The sequence below is a fragment of the Neodiprion fabricii genome, chromosome 2 (genome assembly GCF_021155785.1).
Source record: "Neodiprion fabricii isolate iyNeoFabr1 chromosome 2, iyNeoFabr1.1, whole genome shotgun sequence".
Lineage (NCBI taxonomy): Eukaryota > Metazoa > Arthropoda > Insecta > Hymenoptera > Diprionidae > Neodiprion > Neodiprion fabricii.
The window spans coordinates 14769956-14784335 of NC_060240.1; the positions used below are offsets into that span (position 1 = coordinate 14769956).

Below are 14380 nucleotides of genomic sequence, written 5' to 3' on the forward strand. Positions count from 1 at the left end.
CACCCACTGATTTTCCGAGCCGATCACGCTTAAACAATCTCCTGAAAGCGTCTTGACCTCCATCGAGATCAGTACCGACTTTCTTATAGCTCCTCAAGAACTTTTTCGAATGTAATTCTGCCGCTAATAGCCGTGCGGTGCTCACGATCCGGGTTTTACACCGAGCCGTTAAATGATAGTTATGGCCTATGATGGGAACGAATTCTCCCTGATAATATCCACGAAACGGGAAACACACCGGCGAAAGTTAACGCAAATCTGTAAGAACTTTGATTGGACTATTCAGAAAATAATCTACCGTCTCTGGTTCGCAAATTAAGTTATTGCTATTATCCTGCAATTTACTGTTGAAGGAGATTCACGTTAGCTGCAGTTGGTGATTTCTTTTCGACTGTAAGACTGGATCTTAATTTTGTCATTATCGTGTCAGTTCAGAATGGTGAGAGCAAAATCGTGGAACAGCAAACGATGATCACAGAATTGGCAAGGCGCAAAACCAGATGCGAGTACACGTGTGACCTTTTCGTGTCTCCTCGTTATAAATTATGTACGGGTTTTTTTTTGTTTTTTTTTTTAATTTTTTTTTTTTTACATTACAAGCATGCTGGCGTACGGGGAGAAAATAAATACAAAACCTGAAAATCCTGGAAGAATATGAAGGCAAGAACGCGGCTGGCCTGACAAAGAAGAAGCGCAAAGGCCTGATCTTGACAAGTTGATAACTCGCACGATCCCCGAGTAATCGAAAAATGTTCTCGGTCAAGCAAGCCAGTCGAAGAGAAGGCTCGAGATGACGGGCCTGAGAGAAAGAGGATGAAGAGAAGAGAGGAGGAAGAGAGCGGTCCGCGTACCGTGAAGTCCGTGATAATCGGCGTATCTTTTTGAGGCAATTCAAATATTTAGATAGCGGGTAATGGATTCGCGACGCTTCCGCGTGACCTTGGCTCTGTGCAAGTCTTCCTCCTCTTCGGATCGTTGATATCGCGCAATTGGGAACGTCGCGACCGAGCGAGGGGAAGCATCAGCCATAAGCTCCCTTCGCCGACAGGTCAACGACACCGTCAAGAGTCGTTTTCTCACTTTCCACTGGAATTTCTTGCTCGAAACTATCTCCAGCCTATTGCAGTGTGTCACCTCCGCGGCAACTCGGAAGCTGTTTTGCCTGCCTGTGTGAGTTTCGTTTGTCGGCCTCTGCGCCGCAATTAACCTCGCCTCCAATGTGATACGCATACTTAATAAAAAGCATCTTTCGAAACTTCCTGATTTTAGGCTCAGGTGGAACGGAAGGAGAACGATGCTGCATCGCAGCAAGCCGAACAAAATTGTACAACAAACCCGCCAGTATAAGCAAAAACACGAGACTAAAGGCTGAGTAAATACGCGGACAGCGTTCCTTGGAAGCTGAGGTGAGAAAGTCGATGTTCTTTGTTGCCGAGAACAACTCACCTCGGTTTACTCAAACCATACGCACCACACGTGTGTATCCCTACCGTCAATACCCTCGAGTATTAATACAATATTCTTCGTTTAAGTAAGACGAAAAAGGAAAGCGATAATTCCGTACCAACACTTGTCCAATTAAGTAAGACTGGCCCGTGAAACATCGGGCATATGAAGGTGAAAAAATTAAGAGGTAAGATTAATGGAATCTTTCAAGAAAATTCGAAGACTGTAAACCATCATCCAAAGCTTCGGAGAAATTCCGTCAGCTCCAGAGTTGCTTTACGAACCAAAACCCGATTATTGTGTTATCATTGAACGGAGTATAATATGATCGGAGGAAACCGGGTGACCGCAAGACGTTGATAGTGAGCGCGGATGTATAGGCGATGATATCTGGTTCCGCAGAACTGGTGGTAGACAGGGACAATCGGTGAGTGATAGGAATGTGGGAATTGTCTACGACCGCATCCGTGCGCTCTGACGCGGGCTGCTAATCAGCATTGTACCGCAGCTAATTACTTACTCTCTGGCATCATGTCGCGTACGCATTTCCTTTACAGATTCACCAAACGAAAATATCACTTGATAGAGCAGTCATGCACAATTACTCAGCAAGCGATTGTACGTTATTCATATTCGCTTATTCCGGGTAACGTCTAATTCAGTGACAATGAACCACTTGGTTGTCGAAGAGTCGTAATGGCTGGTAAAATAAAATGAGCAAGCCGTGAAAGAGAGTCCGCCGATTCATCATTTCACCCGCTTTTTGATCATCTATTGTTGATTATTCGCTGCGTGACGCAGTTTTCTTGGTCCCACCCAGTAACGTGAATTCCTTAGTCCGACAACTTAGTAACCCGATAGCGAAGCCTAAACTGCCGATTCTCAACCATGAACAACCACCTGCGTCGCATAAGTATCGCATACAGGGTCAATTTCAACAAACTAAGCAACTTTGCCCGTCGGAATTTGCGGCTTGTTCTCTACAAATAAGAAATTTTTCCAAGCGGAATCACAGGATGTTGAATTATCTATCCAAGTCTGAAGTACTTCGTCGAAATTGGGTGATACTGCAGTTTCACAGTATATAAATTTATCAGTATAATTTAAGTACGATTCAACAACGTACAAGCAAATCGTTCTTTAAAAATCCCTCAGCATCTATAAAGGATTTCTAGCTTGGTGGTTTTTAAGTACCGCACATACCGATCCGCATTCGCAATTATGATATCGTGTCGAATCGAGCACGGAGTCTTGTACAGGTGGTAAAGTGAAGTGAGAGTTAGCTGGAAAGCCCCACCAGTCTTGTGTCTGCGCTACACGCCCCTTGTATAAGAGTAGGTTGTAGAATAAAATCTCTATGAAAGATCTGGCTAGATTCAACGGTAGAGTACAGAGTGCGCGACAACGTTGGCGCGTTTTGCTACATGGAACTACGCATACAATACGCGCACTCGTGACTATACAGCGATGCATGCATAAATGAATATACATATAGGCATGTGTGGACGATTACGTGGCAAAGTACACTCTGCATCGGGCATAAATTAAACGAGCCCCATTAAATGGTAACTACGAGCACGTATGTGACTATCTGGTGAACCAGTCGATGGCAAAAGATAGATATACACAAGTGCTCAAGCATGGTAGGGAATAAACCCGGATTTCCTAGTGGGATAGGCAGTTATCGGGAAGCCGATATGCAACGACGACTCGCATGCAAGTTCCCCTGAATCGGTGAATGATATAATCAATCCGATTATGGGTACACCGAAAAGTGAATGATTATGAGGACGACTGTCACTACAAGTAAAAGACGGACCCACTGCTTCAGAAACGATTCGTCTAATTAATAGGTGACCTGAGGATCTTCATGAAGGTATGTGAAACTTTACCGGTTAAACCAAGTCGACAGCCCAGTCTAAGGCATCGCTCCCGATTAGCTGGATCACATGCCTAGTCTTCTTTGGTGTACACCAATCATGGCGAATGCGACACGTACAAATACTGTACGCACGCGTTGGCATGCCATGCAGTTACCCTTTGAGGATATCGTTCGTAGAATTAGAGGAAGAACGGTAATCTGTACCGCAGTGATGAGGTAACCGCATTGACACGAAGTGCTCGGGAGCTCCTCCTTCGGAGTAACACCAGCATGCGGACACTGCCAGCAATGGGACACACACATGCACACGCGTGCGGAAGGGTTTGGCTCACGGAGAACAATTACAGGGGGCGCGTTGATTTATATATATGGCAAGATCCCCGCACCCCGTTTCCAGATCTCTCGGCTCGCTCGCCCACGCATCGGATTCCGTAACCCTCTCTCTCTGTCTCTGTGTTCGACCACGAGTGGTGAGCGAGGGCATAAGAGGGCAGTTTCGTTCTGGGAAGCGGTCAGCTTATGGAAATAAACCCGCATGTTATTAGCGAAGGGACGCGCCCCCGTCCTGCCCCTGCCCCTTTAGATTCCCCCTATAAACTCCGGAGGGGAACTTACTTCACCGGGTGTGCTAAATAAATTGTGTGGTTACCTATCATGCGTACGGTTCGTTGTTATCAAGTCCCTCCCCCTCACCCACCTTGATCCCCCAGTAATGAAGAAGAGAGTGTTCTCTTTTCTTCACTTAACTGCTCAACCACATCGACTCTGTCTTCTTTTCTCTCCGAGGCTTTGTACTCGAGACTTGATGATCAGACAGGTAAAACACGTCTCACGGTAAAACATCACCACTCGTGAATTCGTCAAATCCTTACATGGTTTGGAACCAGTTGATTTCTTAGCCGAATCTTCAGAAGAACTCCCCATTACTTAAGCGTCCGCGTAAAGCTGAAATAACGCGCGCAAATGCGTAAGAGACGTCGAAGAGACATTTTTGTCTAACCAGTGGAAGACTGCTGCAATGTTGGTTTAATTGTTCCCTTTTCGGCAAGCGACTCGATTCGGAATTCTTGCAGGAATCCAAAGAATCTGGCAAAAGAGCTCAAATTAGCGACTATAATTGATTTCATTCACCCGAGAATCACGGTGGGACTGGTCAGTCTGCGTGTCTACACATACTGCGCATTACTGCGGCACACCAAAACGACGCGAAGGCGCGCGCGCTGCCCGGCGACGGCTTCACACAGGTTGGTTGGTATGCATCGGTGTGTATGGATATCCGTCACAATCTAGTAGCAATTTAGCAGGTGGTGCTGCAGACCCACTCACTCGGACCCAAAGACCTGTCCAAATATTCGACCGCGGAGAACGTGTCTGTCTACTACTAGGTGGCTTATCCCGTCTCGCTGCTGCAGGGACGAGGACGAAGATGGAGAACAAGAGAAAGAAAAATAGTGAGCGAGAGCAAGACCTGCGCAGCCTGATTGGTACACTCTGAACAGAAATCATTCGCATAGTTCAACGGTGCCTTTTACATCTCACAAACGGTATTACACTACACCGTGCGAGCTTCACGAGCCACGAAGAATCGGTCACCGTGACTTTCAAAAAGAAAAAGGAAAACACGCAGGTTCGCTCCTGTTTTGCTGTGAAAAAATGGTGACCGCTTGCTGCAACGAAAGGCTCACGTATGAGTAAGTGCCCGTAATCTCACTCTATAGGTACCTAGATATCATTCGTTCTTTCATAATGTCCCTTCTCCATTGTTCCCTCGCCTCGCTTCGCCACAGTGTGCCGCACGCACTTGGGTCCCTGGCTCCCAACTCATCTCTGCTCGGTAGATACAGCTCCATTTCGCTCTCCCCTCCATACGTGAGGGATCCCCTAGCTGGCCACTGAGCGTTCAGCATTGCTCGAACCGATCGACCGGACGAAATCTGGTTCACGCTCCTCTTTTGCATTTTCGGTTTACCCAACGCAGTTGCCAGCACCCCGAAAATTCGAGCGACATAATCTTTTGTAGGGTAATTTCAGCAGTCGCATTGTGGACGCGAGGCTTGCTCATTGAATGGTTCGCTCGTTTCCTCGCGCGCTCCATTCTCGAGTAAATGGAACACTGGGGTATCTCTGGATCAACTGTCCTTTTCCCCGGCACTGGAGCCCAGGCAGTGCGCACCCTCGCTCTACAGAGCCTCTCCGGTCTCCGAGAGAGCTCAACGCGGCCTGCTCGAAGCCGTCCAGCGCCACGGCGTGATTATTTCTGTCTCTGTCAGCACCGCGACCGACGGCGTAGTCCCTCTCTGTCGAAGAGGTGTGGCAACGTCGCGAGAGCGGGTGTGCGTCCCGGAGTCCGGTAGTGGGGACTGTGGGAAAATTCTCATGCCGCCAACTACGCTGCCCAGCGGTTCTCAGCTTATGAGTCCCCAAAAGGTTCCCCTGGGGCCGGCCGATCGCGAAGACCGAGTAACGCAGCCCCAGCTTGCGCGTTCGTTTTTCCCTCCACTTAATGATTAGATCGTCTCTAATGGATGAAAACCGCTGATAGCGAGCCGATCTGTCCAGCGTTCAAAGTTTCGCGGCGAAAAGGCAAGCAAAGTTGGGCCTATTCTTCTTCTGCACAGAAAACCAGCGGGATGCGTAACAAAAATGATTTATGTGCACGTATTCACGTCGACAAATAAGTGATAATCATTTGATGGAAGGAAATCTTGTTGGCGGTACTATGGCCCATAGGTCATGGCGTTGTGTAGTACGTACGCAGAGTCACTCAGCCTGATCATTATTATTGAGGATCGCGTCGAACCAGCCGGAAACTATACGAAGTCGAGATATCCTGGAGCCGCGACAGGCTTCGGAAGAACAGATTGACGCATGGCCGGATCGAATTTCGTACAGGTTTGGTCGATCGTCAGGAAAAAGCATATATGTGGGAAGTATCGTGCCTGCTCAGTCCCAACTCGAACGAAAGTTTTCATTGATCGTTCAGTAAACTACGTTATTTATCGCTTTGTAATTGACGGTTTTGTGGTCCCTGTATATACACACACGTTATACACATTGTGTCACCACGATCGTGTCACAGGTAAGCCGGGAAATTATGTGCGGGTGTCCTCGGGTCCCGGAGTAGGTACCTGAGCTCCGCCTAAAGTAATCGGCAACAGGTATAATCCCGCCTCTCCTTTCCCCGCGATGATTCTAAGCCTTGAAACTAAAGACCCGAGACACTCCAGGTAGGCGCGTACCTGCTTACATCTTCACCGGACTCGCGGAAGGAAAGATGACATTCCATCATCCATGGTAAGTATCGGATGAGGGCAATTTGAATAGGAGATAGTTGAAGGTGGGCGCCGCTGACGGATGTTCCACAAGACAGATGGACGTCACGGGTGTTTTAGACTGGCCCAACCCAATTTTGATTCCTCACTTGCATATACCCTTAAATTTTTTCCATGGCGCAGCGGCAATCCGGTGAAGCCGAAGTGAACGAATGTCCGCTTAAGGGCCGAGAACCCTTCGGCGAGTCACCCCGTTCATTCGGGGCGGTAAACCCGGTGATATCTTTTCTCGAATTCCTGAGAGTCCTCGAGAATCCTTATAGCCTGGTTCTCGAGGAAGAAGGAGACGCTGACGACTTAATTCAAGAGTATTACGTTCGCCGCGCATGCTGCGGGGCGGCTTCCTAGACGAATTTTTGTTACACCGCTGTTACTGCTGTAGGGCGACAAGCTTTCGAAATAGGGTTCCAATTAACGATGAAGATTCCTCAAGTGGGCCCGAAGCATTTTTGATGCCGGCTAACCGGGCCTGACTGCGCGAACGCTTCGGCAAACACTAAGCTCATTGATTGTCATTGAGCAATGGAAGCCGCATGACGAGCCCATTGTTCGAATACCAAGATCCGACGGCGTATCTAATAGCGCATTGTCGACTTTACTACGGGACCATTCCGATCTTCGGGGGACCTGCACGAACGTATGACGGGACGTTATACGACAATAACCCAAGGAGCACGATACTCTCTGCGCATACCTTCGTGCGCTGACATTGATACGACTCGAACGAAACGCCGAGTAGAGGGTGCGGCGGTAACGAAAGCACTTGTTGATTCGCCCTCGCATGGTACTATACCACCTGTTGCTCTGAGGCCAGCACATCCAAAACAAACGTTGCGGAAAATTACGAGAGTGGTGTTGTCGATATTTTCCAGAATTTTTTTCAAACACTTCAAAAGGCAACAAGAATAGAAGATAAGGGATCATCTCGAATTACGCATTGACGGTGCGCGGTGGTCCAGATTACGAGGAAGCGATAATTCATGTCTGCCCAACGTGTCGAGGATGCTGTACGGTTCAGTCGTACCCCGTGGGTCGATGTTATTCTCATATTTCAGTGCGAAGAAACGGGCGCTATTTCACCTGCTTCGGATCCAGGTGCGCTGGCACTGATTTATGGACAGCGTTGCGCACAGTGTGCATTGCTTTTGTTCTTCCTTCGACAAAAATAATGCGCGAGAAGCGATAAACTTTTCCTTGCATACAAGCAGAGCCCGCCTGGTCACCGCCGCCGCCGCCGCCGCCGTCGCCGCCACTCCAATCTTCGTAAATGCGCGACAAGACGAAGCATCGAGAAAACCAGAGACGAAGAAAGAAAGAGAGAGAGAGAAAGAAGCACAAGCGAGTGAAGCAGAGTGCAAGATCACGGTCGCCTTTATCTTCTTATACCAAGAAGACTCGCGTGCTATTCACCGCGAAGAACCCGAAGATTCTTCTTCTCATATAAGCTTCAAGACTCGAGTAGTGGGTACCTAAGTAAGTGTATTGTGTGTGGCCTTTTTGTGAGTAGGTATCCACACTCCGGCTCATATGGTATACATATGCATACAAATGCCGAGAGAATCCTTTCGGGCGGAGAACGAACGAACGTCGAGTATATCAAGAAGGGGGGCGTGGGTGTACCCTTCCTGATTTACATACATGCGTACCCCATACGTTATTTACCGCACCGATCACCCAGCATCTCATCTCTTCAACGCGAGATGAGAGTCTGGGTTCAGTGCACCCTTCAGTCTGTCGGATTCTTCGTCCCGAGTCACGGAACGGTCTTACTTGTCTACCCATCAACCTCTAATACAGGTATATAAAAACCGTCTTCTAATATTTTCTACATACGTACGACCTCTAAAGACTCACGATCGGTAAAGATGCCCAACTCATTGCTCGCTCGTTTTACACGTATGAAAACTGAAGAAGTGGCTGGCTATATACACCTTGTTCTTCCGTGCAACGAGATCGACGAGTTTCACGCTACGTTAGGCATAGAAATGAGAATGCCAGACGACGACAAACCTGGGCGAGCCTGTCAACGATTTCGATCACACATAATTATGATAAATGCTGCTAATGACTATTGATTGTCGGGTATATTGATTTCGACGTGATCCTACTTCTAGAGAATTTTCCTACAAAGTTTGAAACTGCAGCGAAACGATTTTCTTACTTGATCAAAATCCCCCGCTGGATGAGAAGCAACGGTACATGTCGGAATGAGCGACGTATAAAAATTCTCAATAATCGATGCACTGTACAGCAGGTCTTCACTTTGCCGCAATGGACCCTTCTAAATATTTTACCGAACCTGTCATAAGAGGGGAACCCCGTAGGTCAACGAGAAAAAAAATATGGTAATGTGCAGGCAAAAGAAGAAGAAGAAGAAGACGAGCGACGCCCACAAGAGACTCGATAAAACTGACGATGTTCTAATATACCCGGCGTCTATCGATGCTTCGGCGTTATGTTAATAAGCCATGGAGATAATTACTCATTAACAAACATATACTCACGATAGACAGAACATCGAATGGTGAATTCGGCACCGGAGATTCAAAGCTCATACGGACGCTTGGAAACTGTCTTGAATAAAATTGCCTCGGTACCGATAAGATTGCGCCGAATCGAGGCGGGGGATGGATTATCGAAACAATCAAAAATCCTTCCACGACGCGGCGTTGAGAGGGCGTCGAAACCTAGGCGAGCTGGCTCGACGGCTCTGGGAGGCGAGAGTAAATCATGGGAAGGATATTCGTGAGCGTGCTGGGACGGTACCAACCCCGTAGCGAGGAAGGAAATCACGGATTCGAGAGCAGGCGAAAGAGAGACGCTGGGAGAGACAGAGAGACCTGGCAAAGGGTTCGGCGGTTCGACATATCAGCCCGAGGTGGTCACGAGCCCGGACTTGCGCTGGCTCAAGTGGGTGGGACCCACCGCTTCGTGATCCTGGCTCCTTCGTCCCTCCGCTTCTCGTTCTCTCGATATAATCCTGGTCGCCTAAGGCAAAACAGAACTTCTATGCGTGTATAGCGCCGCAAATACTTGAGGTATATACCGGTTTACCTCTGCCTTTGACCAATGGGTGGTGTCCGTTTGTGAGTTCAAATTGAGCTGAGGTTGAAACCGCGGGGTTACGAAATTGATCAAGCGAATGAGAACAAAGATTTCGAAGAGAGAGGAATTCAATAAACTTTTTTCCCGGAAAGAAACGATGTACTTCGCTTTGGAGTTATGAGAACGTCCTAAGTTGGTAAGCCATTGCTTTCTCCGAGACTGAACGGTGTATGTTACGATTTTCTTTTATTGGATATCTCCACCCGCGGAAAGAACAAACGAAAAATAAAGATAAAATAAAACCGGCGTGACTTGCATTATGTCAGTGTGCAATGCGGTGGCGGGTCCGGAGACGAGAAACACGTAAGAGTAGAATTAGTACAACAGAAAAACAATTTCGTTCTAAGGTAAACCAATAGTGCATATGTGTGTTGCGTGTATTCGTTTTTAGATAGCGTGGCAAGAAGAAGCACGACGAATCGGCCGGAAATTGTCCGAACTTTTTCACCAGCTCTCTTTCTCTCCATCTATCTCGTCCTACTCATCTACATGTGGGATAGAGTAGCTCAATTTCGGTGAAGCATAGCCAATCTATACATCGTGCAACAACTTACGTTACAATATACGACTGAAGCTAGGGTCACAAATCATTACAGGCCAAGAAGTTTCCGAGGCCCAGATATATCGAAATATAGGCCTTGATAAATGAGCGCAAACTTAAGTGAGCGAGGAGTGTCGATCTATTTACAAGGCCCAAGTTCGTAATGTTAATGTTATTTCACAACTTTAGGATAGTCTGAAATTAAATAACCTTTTGCTCCTCCCAAGTAATTCTAAACTTCTTAAATACGCATTCAATTTCTGCAATGTTACATTACACGTTAACGTTACTAACTTCAACCTCGTATCCATTTTCCGACGATGTGGATATGCTTCAGGGAACCAAAAGTGCATCCGAGATTTCAACCGATCAAGCTTGATCGATGACTCAAGTTTTCACTTATTTCAAGGTGTGATAATAAAAAGATATACATTGGTGGAGTATTTCAAACCATTTATACTTCCTTTTGGTAGAGTGCAAAGTTTCATTTAGACTTTAGAAGACCTTACGATCAGAGTTTTATTGTTTGGAGAAAAACAAGCAGCTTCGCATTCATAAAATATTGCAAATCGGCGATTTCTCTGTTGGGATAATTTGCATGGAACAGTCGATCCGCAGAGCGAAGGCGGCAATATAATGGACTCTTGGATGTTGTTTTCTCACCTCTCGAATATCTGGAGCGCTTGACACAGGGCGCTGCATGCGGCAGTTACTAAAACCTGTCCTCCAAGTGCGTCCCGGTCTCCAAAGGAGGCTATTCTTGGCTGAGTGAGCACCCGTTGCAATATCGAGAGGCGCCGTTTCTTCGCAAAGAGATGCAGGCGTTCACCACTGCGCTTAAAAAATACCCCGGTACCTATCAACCTAACCTGGATAGTAGTTACTCTCGAATAACGAGAACTTGTTTCGCTCAACGTCGAGGAAAGTGTGTGGGAACAATATCTAAACCCGCAATAAAGAACGCAAGTCGATTTAACTTGTCGAGGAAACATTCTTCGGTGATAATCATGAGAGCAGAACTTTGCTTTTGAACTTATCGCTGGCATTGCATTGAACAGTTATGTCAAGCACACGTCACATTGAAATAACACCGAAGATTGAAACGTTAGAAAAAAAAGATTGCATTCCAGCTGTGAACTGACAGTGTTATCGTGTCCTCAATCGTTCGGTTCTCCTTAATTCGGGTTACAATTCCGTCGTTGCTTCAAAAACCTAAACGTTATCGGTGCGGCAACTTTGGACACAAATTTCGAGATTACGTGTTATCACTGCGGATACGAACATAAGTTCAAAGAAGGAACGAACCGGGTATAGTATCTACGAAACACACATTCACACACCTACCAACACAAATGTTAGATGCAAACATACCGGCGTCGTTAAAGGGTCGGCATAATATACCGTAGGTACAGATTTATTTATCACGAATGGACACGTACAACTCGAGCCGCTTAGTGCACCGTAATATCAGCCTATGAAGCTTTGCCACCCGCGCGAGACCGAACTTTTTTTTCTCTGTCGCTTGCCTCTCGAACGATCGTCGGTTACACATGCGCACATAAAGACTCTTTTTTTTTCTCCATCCTCGTCGATAATTACGAGAGGATTTTCAATTACGCGATGACCCTCGAACGGCGCGCTGTAATGTATCACCGGTAAAGTGTGTAACCCTTTGATTACATTAGGCACACAGTGCCGTGTACGACACTTTACCCAAAAACCGAAACTATCGGAGGAGTTTAATTTCCGAGGCATGTCGCCTCTCTTAATTCTTCTCGTCTTACTTTACGATTATGCAAATGAACGTTCGGCTCAGCCGAACCCGATATCCGAAAGTTGCTCGCAGCCAAAGACACGTACCGTTGACCGGTGGAGATCGGATTACCTTATAATCCCGAACGCGGACATAACACGGTAGCCGCCGACAATGAGAACAATAAAAAAAATCATTCGACGCAGTCCAGCTTCGGGATTTCCATAATCGGAATCAAACGGTAAGAATCGAGCGTCTTTTCTCGGTTCTTGTCTTTTTAATGAGGAATAAAGTTCCCATATCTCCTTCATACTTAATCCCGAATGCCCACGGGGCTGTATCCTGCATGGCCACCCATATTGAAAAGCTTCAATTGAATTGTAGGATATACGCCGGTCACTGAAATCAATATTACCGAGTGTGATTTCAGTTCCACGAGTCCGAATACATTATTCGGCTTACGCTGTAATCCTTTCGAAGAGGCGAATTTATATCGATGATAAACTCAGCTCTCAGAAGCTTTTACACGTAATTGGAACGGAGAGAGCATCTGCTGATGAAAACAGAGCAAAGATAGGAAGTTGCCAGTATCCGATTAAAGGATTGTTACGGGAATTGTAGGAAGAAGAAATCTAAATTCAGATCACCGTCCAAAAGCCGATGATCAGCGGCGCCTTATTAGTATAAGGGAGAACTTTGGTATTCGATAACCGAAATAAGAAGAATGGGGTGAAAAATGTATAAAATGCAAGTCGCGGTGGCTGGGCTGCACAACATCTAATTGGAACACGATTCTGACCCCGAAACCCAAGATAGTGCGGAATAAGCTGGTTGACTTGGTCGAAGGAAAATAAAGGTTGGGGCAAGCGAGGAAGGGCCATAGTTGGCATTTGAATCTCGTTAAGGGGCATGAACCGCCAACGTGGCAGGGGGGCCATACAGGATGTGGGAGGTTATTTTTTCCTTTTCGTTATCTTCATATTTTTTTTCTCCCCCGAGATCCTCCGATGGTCGCGCGGATCTTGAGAGTCAACGACCACCGCAACACGGACAATATTCTCACTGATTCTCTTCTTGTTTAATATCGGCCTTGTTGCGTTGCCCTCCAGCTTCGTTTGATGTTACGAAAAAACGTCAAATCTATACGGAATATCTCTTCATATACACAACCGTGGTGTTATATCCTCAAATATTCACCTGAGATAAAATCTCCAACCATTTAGATCCTCGTCATATGCACATGTATTATATACTATGTATATAATTCTATAAAGAGACCGATGATAAACCGCTACGCGTGTGAAAGGAAAGATAATTGCCATTGGTGGATACCGCAGCAGGTACTACAGTACAGCGGTTCACCCACGCGATAAGTTACGAGTAATTTACGAGTCGTAGACTCGCAGCTTGCCTATTTTATTTTTTCACATTTTTTTCTTCCTCTTCTCTTTTATTTTTCCTCACAATTCTTACCGTAAGAAGTTGTTCCGCTGCACCACTTGCATATAAGCGCACTACTCCGACGTTCTTTTTCTACCTCTCCTTCTTCTTCTCGTTTCAACAAAAATTGCACTTTCACCCAGCCAGTTTACCGCGCGATTGTAACAAGCTGGTAATTAATGAAGATGTATATCGCGTTTAATTGCTGTCGCGGGGCAAAACATTGTCCCCCCACCGCAGCTTTCATCGCAGTTAGCACAAGTTGGAGCGGGTTGGGTTAAGGATGTAAAAACCGTACAGTACAGCGAAGAAATAATATGACAAAAAAATCAAAGTAATAACATTCCAAGGGACGAAGGATATCTGCATCTTGGAAAAACGGCAAACCTCGAGGCGCGCGTTAAATCAGATGTTCCCAACCATTTCTCTTCCATCTCCGGATGCGAGTTATGAGGCATAAGACTTGGACACCGTTATAGTTGGCGAATGGCGGTCGAGGTATGTGAGCATCCTGAATGACCGTATCCATGGGGTCCATAAAAGACATGTGCTAACATGAGAGTTCATGATTCAGCGATAACTTGAATAACAGAACGGAAAAGGCAACCGATCCCCGATTAAATCAGTCCGCCAATTTGCATCGATTAAATGTTTATGGAGAAAGATGGCGGAAAAAATGGTTCACACGAAAGCTGGGCCAGTTTTTTTCATCGCCACACAGTCAGCGGTGCTTCGCGGACTTTGTAGAGGTCTACCGGAGCACATTCCTTCCTACCGGAGGCCGCGCTCACTCGCACCTCCATAAATCCGATCTCTAAAGGCAATTACTAGAGAAGACTGTAAGTTCCGCTCCTGTAGCCTCTATTCTTGAGTGTCACGTG

General features: G+C 46.5%; 1 protein-coding gene across 4 annotated transcripts in view; it reads right to left on the minus strand.

The window, feature by feature from the left end:
- LOC124175120 (neurogenic locus Notch protein) overlaps positions 1-14380 on the minus strand; it is a 156951-nt gene that overhangs the window by 51845 nt on the left and 90726 nt on the right. The gene's annotated exons all lie outside the window — the stretch shown is intronic.